We start from the raw sequence: 14,358 nt of genomic DNA on the forward strand, positions 1-14,358 counted from the left end.
CTATAAAAAAAATGGATTCAAACAGCCTGAGTTTGTGATGTCACAAACCTAAGTAACCAATCCTGTCAACTTGTGGTTGGGACTCAGTAGCTGGAAAAGACTCATCACCTGCAGGAAGTGCTGTGAGGGAGGGGAGCAGGGGCGGGGCCACATTGGTATTAACAGATCCTAGTCATGAAATGAGAAAGGAAGATGTAGATTTACATTTTAAGCCTTTCTAAGGTCTTGAGGGATTTTTTTCATACCAAACATCTTGAATATGTAATTTTTAGGATCAAAGAAGAACTTTAGGGGCAGTAATGAACTAATGGACTGGAACTTTAAGAGATCATACACACATAAGGTACACACGCACATACATACATGTATATACATACACACATCCATCAAACATATACAGATCGTATCTATAAGTGAGGACATGATTGTTTTCCATTGCAGTTCATAGTTGATAGTATGTGCATGTCAAGTTGGCATTGGAAGAAAAGTCATGTGATCATCGTGATCTGGAACAGGAGCATACACAACCACTTGTTTTTTTTCTGTATTTGTCTTTTATTTATTTTTCCTGATTGAAATGTATTGTAAGGTCATAATTTGTCATTCATCACATTACATGGCATGATGCACCAGGTCTACTACACCCATTTACAGGAGGAATACACGGAAACATACACAAGGTTTTACAATGGGGAAACAGGAAATTTAGCTCATTGCACTTACAACAGTGAATGGAACACTTTGTTGTTGTTTTCAGGCTCTCGAGCTTCTTCTCTTTTATATTTTCACCCTTTTCATCATTCACTTGGGTTCGTTTTTTTTTTATTACACATCTCCATTGCCCAACACTCTCTCCCCATAAAATTATCTGCTGTCCAACCCCAAAAAATTACATGGAAGCCAGAATATTTTCCCTTTTTTTATGTTTTTGATATCATCTCATTTTACAAACACAACATGTATAGAAACTCTACACAGACCAATTTTTTTTTCTTTTTTTAAATATCCGAATACAACTTTATTTAATGAGTTTTAAACAGTCCGCACGAGCCAGCCACATACGTACACAATGCGATTTCTGTAATTAATTAATCAAATCAACAACTGCTCTTGTTTGTTATGTAGGTTTTTGTGATGTTTTTTTATACACAAAAAAAAGCACATATTCGGGCCGGGAGGTTTCAGGCTTGCATACGCTCCAGCTTGAGTCGGCGTGTGGTGTGCAAAGGCCTCGCGCTCTCTTGTGTCCCTGTGCACGTGTGTGTGTCTGTTGTGGTGTGTAGGCGTGTTTTGAGATTTACACATGTTGTACACAACATGTCCCTCATGGCATTTACATGTTTATTGGTCTGTTGGAGCAGACTCACGGTCAGCTCTCGTCTGGTATTTACACTGGAAAAAAAGATGGCAGCCCGTGAGGTGGGAGGTCAGAGAGGAGGTTTTGGACGGTTAAGGGGCGAGTGGGGGAGGGCGAGCGGGAGGGGGGGGTGTCCAGCTCATGCACTTGTAATTCTTACTCTGATGATTGGTTACAGGTGAAATATGAAATAAACGCTCCCTGATGGTTTTACAGTGAGGGATGGGCCTGGTGGCTTCTCTCTCATGGTTTTGTTTGTGTCAGCATTCTTGCTCTCTTTTTATTTTTAAACAACCTCTTACCTATAAAACACTCACATTTGTATATATTTATATATATTTGAATGTATATATAAATATACATTTATATTTCACTTTTAAAATCTTTCTCCGGTCCTGCTATATGTTGACTCGTCTGTTACAGCGAGAGCAGTGGTGACTGTTATTACTCTACGTACTGCACAAGCTCTATGCTATTTGGTTGAGAACAGACACACACACACACACACACAGTCTGGGTTTTTCCAAAAGCATTCTGAAGCCTTTAGCGCCACTCTTGTGGCGCTAAAGGGTTTGTCATGTGACCTCTTGATGTCGACCTTGCAGCAGATCAGTGCCAACAGATGCAACGTGAAACAGAGAGTTGATGGAAGCAACTTTCTCTGTAGTTCTATTGCAAACTGAGAGTTCTGTTCCAAAATGTCCCAAAAAGTGTGAGAATTTTAGATCCTAACAAGAGTCTGTTTTGAGGTGGTTTTGGAACACAACTCTTACAGGTTTTATTGTTTCTTATCATATTTTTTTGGGGGGCTTTGAACACCTTTGGAAAAACCAGACTGTGGCTCTGCGATTTTGCCCACTGGTGATTGCGGTGGTCTGACCTGAAGTCCATTGTGTTCCCGGGTATAGACAGACACCTTGCACAGTATAGACAGAGACCACGACTGGCTTGAGGGCAGTAACAGGATGGCTTTCTTCACTGACCAGTATAGTTGTATAAAAGCCCTTGCTGCTATGCATATTTAAGTCACCTCCAGCCGCTGCATTTACACTGGAGCGGAAATTCAAAAGTGACATTTTGAACACGTTTTGACACAGATCTTATTATTCATGTGTTCCTGGCTGTGCCATTCAAACATTATGAGTCTCTTGTTTCTCAGCAGCCAGGGGAAGGTCACATCTGTGCCGCCAAGTGTTAAAAATCCAAGGTATTGCTCCAGCGTAAATCCCAACCATTATTTTCTCTTGTCTTTTGAACGTCTCCGTTGCGATGCTGCATTTAGTGGTGTGCTTTCCTGAGGCAAAAGTGATTGAGGAACATTATATGAAACATTTTAGTTTTTACAAACAATCGAGGAACTTGGTTAATAGTTTGGGCAACTTTAAACTTTCGCTCACACTATTGGTTCTACTTTGAAAATGTCTAAAATGTCTAATTTTAAATCCACTGTGGTGAAGTCAGTCAGTTAGTCGTCTGGTGGCAGTGTGTCCCTGTGCAGCGATGTTTGTTAGGGCCACCAGAACCAGAATAATCAGACTCTTAATGCTGCCCCTGAACGTAACTCTACAGAAGCTCTGACTCAAGGTTAATTCTAACATGATCTGTATTCTTATTGAAGACAATTATTATTATTATTGTTTTTATCTAAAGTATATAAATATGCAGTCAATAGAGAGCACACTAGCATTTCCCTTTGTTAAACAAAAAACAGAAAATAAACTTTTAGACATCTACCAATCAGATTTCAGAGGTAAAACTGACTAATGTTTCTGTTTATCCAGACTTCAAAACATAACCTCAGCTTCTGACTTTTTAACAATCTGATTATTTTGGTCATGCATTAATCCAGCTGTTGATAACATCTGTATAAATAATTTCTCACTTCTTCTATGTGTCTATAGATATTAAACCTAAATCTCTCTTCTCTCTGAAATCCCAGCAGCCTTTAATCCCCTCGATACGATAAAATAAATTCTCACATAGATAAAATCATCTGATAAATGTTTCACAAAAAATATATTTATATACTAGACCTCTTTGACACTGTTCTGCTGGCATGTTAAGCTGTGCTCAAATAAAACTATTATAGAGAAGTTATGGGATGTTTACATACTGCATAAACTTTTATTTTAATCTACTTAATAAATCGTATCTGTTAGCGTGTCGTGGCAGTGCACCTTTAAAAACTCACAAACTCACTCTCACATCAATTCACTGTGATTAGGGATTCCTCAAAGACTGCTTCACGTGCATCATACAGTATTACTTATAGTCAAATATAATCTATATATGTGTATATTATCAATACCTATATATTTGAATTATCTTTTTTCTTTGCAAAAAAGAACAACCAGTTTACATTCAGGAAGCTATTTACTCTGAATTATGGGCCTTGGGATGAAAATATGTTTGTTTGAGCTTTTCTTCATCTGTGAGCAGACACCAACCACATCAGGGAATATATTCAAATCTGTTTTATATATATTCAATATTCATATATTTATATTTGTATCTATATAATTCTTTGAACAACATTTATGTGTGAGTATTAACCCTGCTTTAAAACATAACAAAACAAGATGGCCAACAGCTGCTCACTGCTCCTGCTAACAATTTTTTTCTGCCCAACAACTCAAATATAAAAACAGTAAATGTGGCAACTGCATATCATATTGCACCATTTGTTGGACGGAGCATTTTCAAGGGGAATAACAAAGCAAGTTTCTAAACCATAAAACTCTGGTATCCCAATTGTCATGAACACACCTTTAGTGACAGGCCATTTGGCCGTAGACACACCCACTTGAAAAGGAGAGGGGACCCTGAACATGCCAGGTAAACATAACACATTGACCTCTCTTATTAAATTTACAGGTGACTTAAGTTACACACAAACAAATTCACAGAATCTCCCTATTTTCATCTACGAGCCAAAATAACTCTGGAGTGATAAACAATGATTTGTGACCTTTTTTTCCGTTTGTGTGTTAAACCTTCCTTCGCCCTCCTCGTGCTTCTGTTTTTCCAAATATGATCGATTGCATAGAACGACTGGAGATGAGAGGTCGCCTCTTCTGCCCACCATATTTGTTGTGTTTGAGCTTGTGTTCGTCTTGTTTTCTTTTCTTTTCCACATCGGATGATGGTGGTTAAATAACACACACACAGACCCCCACACACATACATACAAACAGTAGGAACAGAACAATATCGAGGTGACTTTGAGGTTTTCTGCGCCGGGGGGCATGCGAAGGTTCCCGGCTAGCGTTCACACAGACAATATACAGCAGAAGTCGGTTGGTTCGTTGGTTTTGCTGAAGGCCTTGCAACGTTTGGCCCGACAGAGAGTACGCTTTTGAGTACTGAACCGCAGATCCCACAATGCACTGCAGGATCGACAGCAGGGAGAACACTGACCTGAGAAGTTTCCATGACAACTGACAGTCTGAGAGAGAGAGAGAGAGAGAGGTTTTTCGGGGGTTGGGTTTCAGGTCTGGACGCCACCACGATAGAAAATGAAAAGTTAAAAAAAGGCAAGTGACTTTGTGACACAACCAAGTGTGTTGTTTTTGGTTCCTCAGTCACAGAAGTGCTGATTCTTTTTTTTTTCATTTTCATTATTTTGACACCATTACTGAGTGTGCTTTCCCGTGCGCTGTGCACATTTGACAGACTGAACACACACATGCTGATACACTCTGATGTGCAAGGAGCTTGGTGGGGCTTTTTTTTTTGCAGACTCCTGATAAACGTCCATATTTGGGGTCATATCCCGTAAAAACCCAAACCCCCCCGTCAGGTGACGATGCTGAGTCCAGTTCTGCCGGGGTTTGTGGCTGGTCTGCTTTTCAGTGCCTCTCTGCTGCCCTGCAGTGCGTTCAGATTAGGCTCCATCCGGCCAGAACAAACAACTCATCCCATCCGACTGGCCGATTGACGACATCAGTGTCTCACTGTTGGTTGGAGGAGAAGATCTTGGCGGTTCCAAACTCGTAGGTTATAGTCAAGCTCCTGCTCTCGGATGTATTAGTACAGCAGTGTTAGTACAATGTTGGCGTACGTGTTGTCGTATGCGTAGAGTCAAACTTGAGTGTTACATCTGTGGTGAGTTAGACAGACGGAGGCAACACATTTCTGATCCAGCGACTTTTAAAATGACACAAGATTGTGCTCTTCACTTTCCCACCTCTTACTCTATTGCTTTTATAATTATTGATCATAAATAAGAGTCAGGAAATAGACAGGGGGGCTCGATGAAGCAAACAAAACATGACCGAACATAAATAAGTTAAAAATAATATCACAAACAACTATCAAAAACAAAGATCTTTTAAAAAGTATAAATTAATCTCTCCGTGGCCAGTGTTCCAGCTGACACTACTACATAAAAAATAAATAGTATGATGAAAATATGTGTTTACGGGATGTCATAAAAAAAAGATTTACTTCAAAATAAAACTTTCGAAATGATTAAGGCGATATTGGTAACCTGCAACATAAACAACCGGCAGATAAGAAAACTAAATGAGAATGAGTAAAGAGAACTAATGTTAACAACATGAGAGATGTCTGAGAGCCACTTGTTGTCGAGCAGTTGGAGAAAACCCCGTCGCCACAAGCGCTGCAGGTAAATGTGGTTTTAATGGCTTTGTAATGGCTGAAAAACAACCCGACCACGTACGGCTTCACTCCAACAGAATGAAGAAAAAACGAACAACAACAAAACAAAAGGCTCTTCTTACTCCTGTGGCCATGTTCCCTTGTTGCTTCAGTAATCGCTCCTCTTCGTTATTATTTACGTCGTCCAGCTCGGATTCATTTCCCCGTGTCTTTATGGCCTCGGTTAAGTAATGATGAACAGTGTAAGGTCTTAGATATAAAGTTCCATGCATTCCAAATTCCTACATATCATCTTGTTTTTTGTAAATCCACTATACACTTCTTTTTAAAGACATGGCAGGTTGAGGATCGTTGGGCGGGGATTAGAAAGAAAGAAGAAGAATCAGCATTCAAGAAAACGCAAGGACGTGAGGAAGAGGGGGGAGCGAAAGGTTTTCACAGTTCCAATCTGGAATGTAAATAGAAACAGAGCGAACCGTGGAAAGAAACGCACGCCGACACACTCGCTCTCTGTGTCGGCTACATCGTTATCGCTGTCCATTTCATTCAATGTGACATTTCCATTGACTCAGTTTCCTTCTCGCCGTTTGAGGTCTTTTAGTACCAGAAAAACCTGCGGGATTTTTTTATTCCATTCCCACACTTTTTAATTTGACTTTTTTCCTTAGAGATGAGATAGAAAAGAGGAGAGAGGCTGGTTGGTTGCAGTTATTCTTCGTTGGAGCACAGGACTGTGAAACAATGGATCCTCACACGCCACCGTGCCTGTAAAGCTGCCATTTCCTGTTTGCTGTTAGCAGAAAAAAGCAGCTCTTAAACGGTGGAGTCGTATTCAGGAGCAGAACAGAATCGCCCCTCTAACATCCTTCATTGTAGCTGCAGAGCTAAATCCATGTAGAAGTTGGTGCATGGACTCCAGTGGTTCTGCGTAGGTCTCCGTGATGTAAGTACAGATCCCACTTCTTGTCTGGAGATAGAGCAGCAAAAAGGAAAACCAGCTTCTTTGGATTTTGCTGCCAATGTGTGGCAACTGGTTTCTCTTTTTAAGTGTAAAGGCGCAGATGTGTCCAGCTGCTACAGGACGGTTAGAGGGGCTCCGCTGTGGTGTCTTTGGCTGGGGGGGCTGCTGGATGACTGAGGGTTGCCCTTCTGAGGACAGACGTTGGATCTTGGAATGATCTGCAAAGAAGAAAAAAAGCACAATTTAGTACAAAATATTGAACACAACTCATTTGATATGATCTCTGCATGTCTGTGTTCATACAACAGCTTCAACAATAGAAGCTCTGCATGAAACGTTTATTCAGTTCACCCTCCTCACTGTAAAACAGGATAGCCCCATAAAGTAAACACATTTCTTCTCTTTGACACCAAAGTTGGTCAGAGTCAACAGAACGTATACGATTGGACAGCGAAGAAGAGAGTGATGGCGTTGTAATGACGTAAAAATACAGTTGGCCACTAGATGGTGGATCAGCCCTGGAAATGCAATCTGACAGTCTTCCAGTCCTCCAGCTCAACAGATATTAGTAGCTATATATGCTACATAGGTGATATATATGATGCCATCAGGGCATTAGAAACACTAAGAGGAAGTTTTTTATTCCCGCAAAAATAATGGAGCACATTTAAATCAAATATTGGCAAGTAGAACATTTGCCCTCTTTAATAAAAGGGGAGACACATCCTGAGTTATTAATGCGGATGACGACACCCTCTTTCTGCATTGAACTATTTTTATTCATTTTATTTCAACCAGTGTACATTTTAAAAAGAGATACATAACTGAAGTGTTCAGTAGATGTTATAGTTAGGACGAGAGTGGAAAAAGATCCTTTTTCAACCAGAACTTTTTTTTAAATAAATCAGAGTCAATGGTTTGTGTTTCGAAAACTCCAGATCATGCTGGTCTCCATGATCCATCAAGCACGTCTCTGTGCATCAGCATCTGGTCAATGTATTTAATTTATTCATTACAGGAAAGTTCTGCTTTCAGATCTTCCTATGTCGCAAAGAATGATCCTGACGCTGGTAGCAGACGTCACAATGAAAACAGCTTTTCCTGAGGAGAAAACTGAAAATCCTGTGGCAGTGATTCACAAAATGGATCCTAAAATGAATCATACTCAAGTCAAATGTATGTGTTTTTTTACAGTGCATTTCCAGCACCAACCAGCTGGAAGCAGGAGAATGAGGCCGTAGATTCCTGACCACCGACAGCTGACACAGCTCCTGTCAGCATAATAACATGTTAAATAAGACAGGGACAAAGTCTCTGCTATGACCTGCTGCCTCACATTTGCTTCACAGCTCTGAGGCGGAGGCCGATGTGTAGCGTTCAATTTTCTTTGCATGAGTCAACAACGATTGACTACTTCTGCAACCTGCACAACCTATTTTCATTGATATGTTTGGTCCCTTACCTCCTCATGAACACACACACACACACACACACACACACACACACACACACACACACACAATGATGTATGAAAATAAACATGTTTAGACAGGAGACGGGTAGACAGGAGTAAGAGAGCGTAGGAAAAACACAATATAATAACACATAGGGACACCTCTGAGTACTTTAGGTGTGGAGTTGTTACTCTGGGTTTAGATGAGGCCAGTTTCCAGTTTAAATGTGGGGAGCAGTTTGGCTGAAGGCCCTCTCCTGTGTCAACATGCAAAGAATTGGTGTTAAAGAATTTGACGTTTCAGCAAACCGCCCCGAGCTCAGCCCCCATTCAACAGCTTTGGGCTGAGCTGGCAGGCTGACTGTGAGCGAGGTCAACAACAACCAAACTGATGCTTGTATGGCTGAATGAGAGGGAATCCCTGCAGCCAGGTTCCAGAATCTCAGCCCCCATAGCCCTCATCCACTGAGGTGAACCTGCTGCTAGTACTGCTTCGGACTTGGTAGAACCAGTTTGCTTGTCCACGAGCAAGAGCCATAACAGAGTAACACCATTATGTCAGTGTCTCTTTCATTGACCACTGCGGTGTCGCTTTGGTATCCATGGTTAAAATTATTCAATCTTCTTTGCACGACACAAGCTCTGTTTTTTTTGGTGGCAACACTGTTTTGGGTGGTCTTATTTGTCTCAATAATCCCACCTCCAGCCATTAACGTTAGCATTGGTGCCAGTTCATTGGCTGTCGAAACAAATATCTGGTTCCATATTAAGCATCGGCTCCAAACCGGCCCCCGAACAGCCTTGGTGGAAAAGACACCAGAGGAATATTGGCTGTTCGAGCATATTAATCTTCATGGTTTTGGAATGAGATGTTCAACCATCACTAATGGGGTGTGCACAATTTGTTTGTCCACACAGTGTAAGACCCGCCCCAGAAGGGACGAGAGTGTCGAGAGACATTTGTAGTAGGTAGTGATAAAGCAGGACTAGTCGAGACAGAACAAAACAGGGATTGTTACAGATACAGATGAAAAAAAAAAAAAAAAGAAGACATGCAGAGAGAGCAAGTGAATGAGAAAGCGAGATGCTTGACAGGGAGAAGTGTGAGGTGAGACAGCAGGAAGGCGAGATTCTTTTCCCCGTGTCTTTATGGCCTCGGTTAAGTAATGATGAACAGTGTAAGGTCTTAGATATAAAGTTCCATGCATTCCAAATTCCTACATATCATCTTGTTTTTTGTAAATCCACTATACACTTCTTTTTAAAGACATGGCAGGTTGAGGATCGTTGGGCGGGGATTAGAAAGAAAGAAGAAGAATCAGCATTCAAGAAAACGCAAGGACGTGAGGAAGAGGGGGGAGCGAAAGGTTTTCACAGTTCCAATCTGGAATGTAAATAGAAACAGAGCGAACCGTGGAAAGAAACGCACGCCGACACACTCGCTCTCTGTGTCGGCTACATCGTTATCGCTGTCCATTTCATTCAATGTGACATTTCCATTGACTCAGTTTCCTTCTCGCCGTTTGAGGTCTTTTAGTACCAGAAAAACCTGCGGGATTTTTTTATTCCATTCCCACACTTTTTAATTTGACTTTTTTCCTTAGAGATGAGATAGAAAAGAGGAGAGAGGCTGGTTGGTTGCAGTTATTCTTCGTTGGAGCACAGGACTGTGAAACAATGGATCCTCACACGCCACCGTGCCTGTAAAGCTGCCATTTCCTGTTTGCTGTTAGCAGAAAAAAGCAGCTCTTAAACGGTGGAGTCGTATTCAGGAGCAGAACAGAATCGCCCCTCTAACATCCTTCATTGTAGCTGCAGAGCTAAATCCATGTAGAAGTTGGTGCATGGACTCCAGTGGTTCTGCGTAGGTCTCCGTGATGTAAGTACAGATCCCACTTCTTGTCTGGAGATAGAGCAGCAAAAAGGAAAACCAGCTTCTTTGGATTTTGCTGCCAATGTGTGGCAACTGGTTTCTCTTTTTAAGTGTAAAGGCGCAGATGTGTCCAGCTGCTACAGGACGGTTAGAGGGGCTCCGCTGTGGTGTTGAGAATGCGAGAATGAAAGAAGAAGAGGAAAAAAAACCTGAGATGTTTGACAGCAGGACCCAGAGTGTGGGAGGAGAGAGAGAGAGAATCTCTCTGCAGCAGACACATGAGGCAGTTAGTCAGCGCATGGCTGCACACAAACACACACTGTTCACACTCAGTATGTTGTCTCTTATGGCACATATGCAACACTGCACCCTCTGAACCGCAGCATCAGAGCCTGTTCACCCCCCCCACCCACCCATAGTGCATTAAAGGAACAAAACCCACGGCACAGCGGCAAAAGAGAAGACGCATGTAGAAGAATTTCCTGGTGTCACTGGCCCGGCTCACACAGCACAGATCTGCACCCTATTCAGAGCCACATGCCGTGAAACGAGTCGACGTCACTGCTCAATGCTGTCTCCTCAGAATTACAATCACACATAGCTCATTTGAATTAGCAAAAATGATTTCGTATAGGCCGAGCTGATGCTGCCTTTTAAACCCACACAACCCAGATCCCGGTGATTTTCAAGAGCAGGCCACAAATACAGCAGCTGCAAAAGACACAGCAGCACAGAGGCAGCAAGAGAGCTGGCCACAGACACACAACTCAGCCAGCCTGACTCCACATGACAAAAACAGAGATACGGAGATGGAGAATTACAGATGTGCAAATGTCCTGAGGTGAAAATAGTTTTTCCTCTGAAGATAAGATTAGACTTCTGATTCTCCACTTTCATATAAAATATTATTTCAAGTCAGCAGTAGTCATTATTGTAGGTTAACATTATCAACCATGAAACACTGAATAAATAAACCATAATGACAAAAAATACATCCAAAGAAATTCCTGGGGATTATTTCTCTAACTATCTATATCTGCTTCACTTAGCATCACAATGTTTATCGAACTTGAATTCTTCCAACTTTTACATGCGATGAATCAAAGCATGAAATCATTAGGTGAACCATAGATTGTATTTAAAGATGGACGATATGAAAACTCAGTGAAGACATCCAACAACAAACCAACAAAGAGAGCCGAAAACGTCTGGAATGCCGCCTGGTGGCTGGCTGCGGTATATGTCATAAACCCAGCCTCCTCCATGTTAGCGGATGGAGCCTGGCCCAAACTAAGTCAAAGTCAAAGTACATGTTTAATATACTAATTTCTGGTTTATGTAGTGCTTATCAAACTGATCTTTGTTCGTGTTCATTTTTAACAGTAACTTTGGTTTGATGTGATTCTATAAAAACATCATGATTGACAGCTGAGACTGTTGGTGATGTGCCTGTATCGGCAACATCAATACTGCAGCTTTGTGTCTACAGTGGGAGGAAGTGGAGACGCATGGTCCATCTTTCTTTACAGTCTATGAGATTAACACAATCCACAAACCAGATACAAAATGTGTATGGGGAAGTTAAACAGCATGTTTTTCAGGAGGGGAAAAATATGTTTAAAGGTCACTCACTGTCAGGCCCGTCAGAGAGAGCAGCAGCTTCTCTCTGTCAGCCTCTGCTCAGGCCTGAGACATGAAGTATCTGGAGGATCCCAGTCCGTGTTGGCTGCAAAAGGAAGCAGCAGCATCTCAGACAACATGTTTTCTCTTAATGGAACAGCCATCGGACATTAATGGAGAAGACGTAGACCCCACTGTGTCCCGATGTTCCCGCTGGATATGGTGCGAATCACACACCACTACATAATTTAATATGGATATCTTTACCATTATTTTCATAGGCAATTTGAAAAACCCTTTCCTCAATGAGTTGATGAGGGCCTCTACTACACACCATGAATCTGTTCCCTGTGCTCACGTCATATCACATTAGAACTGGATGATAAAAATGGAATTGACAGTGTACTGGTATGAATTAGCCTCATGATATATACCAATACTGTTCGTCCTTCAAATTATACTACAATATAAAGTTTTAACCATACCGCCTACATCAGAGTCAGGATAATACCAGTTTAAATTTTTTTAATTAGCATTCATGTCTAGATCCAGTTTTTAATTAATACTGGGATATTGGTCAAATAGATTTTTGATACAATAACAATCTGTAATTATTCAATAATGTCTGAAAGTGAAACAAACATGGCAGCCTCATGTCCACTTCCGTCTGACTCACATGATATTATAGTGGGTGAAAGTTTCAGTTTAATCACTGTAGAGGTTTAGTTACTTATGTTGAGATCTACAGGTTCTGAAACCTCCACATATACCTGTACCCTCTAAGAATGACGGTTTGTAGGTTTATAGGTTAAAAGCATAAACTTACCAGTTTTCTCAGCTCTTCTCTCTGTTCCCCTAACAACCCTCTCTCCTCCATATCTCTCTCTCTCTCTCTTTTAGTAAAACAAAAGCAGGGGGAACGTCACAGGTTTTTCTGGTACGAGGCCTCATGACTTCATCAGTTGACATTTAAATAGTCCTGCGAATGAATCAGAGAATTCAGTCGGTTAACTTTCTGCAACAACACGACAGACTGTTGCTACTTTTATTTACAGTAACACTTCGGGATGTATTGATATATGTATACCAATGTTTATGCATACAAGCTAGCTATTGTTAGCAAAACGAGTTCATAATACGCATTATTCTGAGTTGCACGCACACTAACACCACAGAAAAACGTCCACAGACAGTAATTGAGCTATGTGTACGACAGATTTAATGGCAGAAGTGCTGATAAACAGTAAAAACTGAAGCTTTCACTTCTGTTGATATGTGGAGCAGCCATCTTTGATTTCAAAATCGAGGGTGGTGAGGTTCGTCTGACCTCCCGAGTCAAAATTACAAATTTGGGGGCCGTTCCAGTTGCAGCTTCCGGTTGCGGGCTCGGTAATTCCGAGCTCCGAGGTATAATGGAGGGCAGCATTATAACCTCAATAGCTAATGATAGTCCCATTAGGAGCTGCAGTTTGTTAATTTGCATGCCTAGGCTACATACTTAATTCTTAATAGCATTTAGATCCCAGCCCTGATGATGTGTCACTGCACAGCCACACAGAGCTGACAGCATGACTGCAGACTTGTTTTGCACATTGTTATTGGAATTGTTGTGATTTTGTCTTTGAGTAATTCTGTCTCAAGCAAATCACTCATTAAAATGCAATCAACAGTGTCAAGTCACCAGCTCTGGCAACGTGAACATTTTATTGTATTTGCCCTCAACTTGACATCACTGCAGTGTGTATTCAGCAGTGAGAATGTGCTGTTTAAACACGCATCCTATTCCACTGTGTGTATGAATATGTTGTAATTGCTGTTCTTAAATTATTCCCATGCACATGAAACAAAGAGAAGAAAACACACAAACAGACAGACACACAGCTTTCTGAACACGCTGCCTGTGCTGTGTTTACCACTTTGAGCCTCCCACACTGCAGCTATCTGCCAACGTCCTGGTAGACTTTGAACTAGCAGCATCTCCGATTTATTTTTATACCTTATGTTTGAGATTCACTAGTTCATTGAAGTGAAGGCAAAATGTTTTCAGTTTCTCTCTGTACACGAAACGCTGACCAAAAATATTCCTGCTGTGTTGCTGATGGCTGCCTCTTAGGTGGTCTTTGCCTTTGTATCATTTCTGGCGTACCTCAGTACCTCTCTTTAACTCTATCAGGACTTTCATTCGAGAGATCAGGGCAGTCACTCTTCATTAAATAGGAGTTTAAGAATAATGAGCACAAACTGATTTATGTTTAAATCTATTTTATGAATGATCCGTCATCTGACTTTGCACATATCAGCTACACACACACACACAGACACACACACACAGACACAGAAACACACACACACACACACACACACACACACACACGCACACACACACACACACACACACACACACACACACACACACACACACACACACACACACACACAGTAGAGAATAGGCTACATACCTTAATGTGGGCACC

The sequence above is a fragment of the Limanda limanda genome, chromosome 7, assembly GCF_963576545.1.
Source record: "Limanda limanda chromosome 7, fLimLim1.1, whole genome shotgun sequence".
NCBI lineage: Eukaryota > Metazoa > Chordata > Actinopteri > Pleuronectiformes > Pleuronectidae > Limanda > Limanda limanda.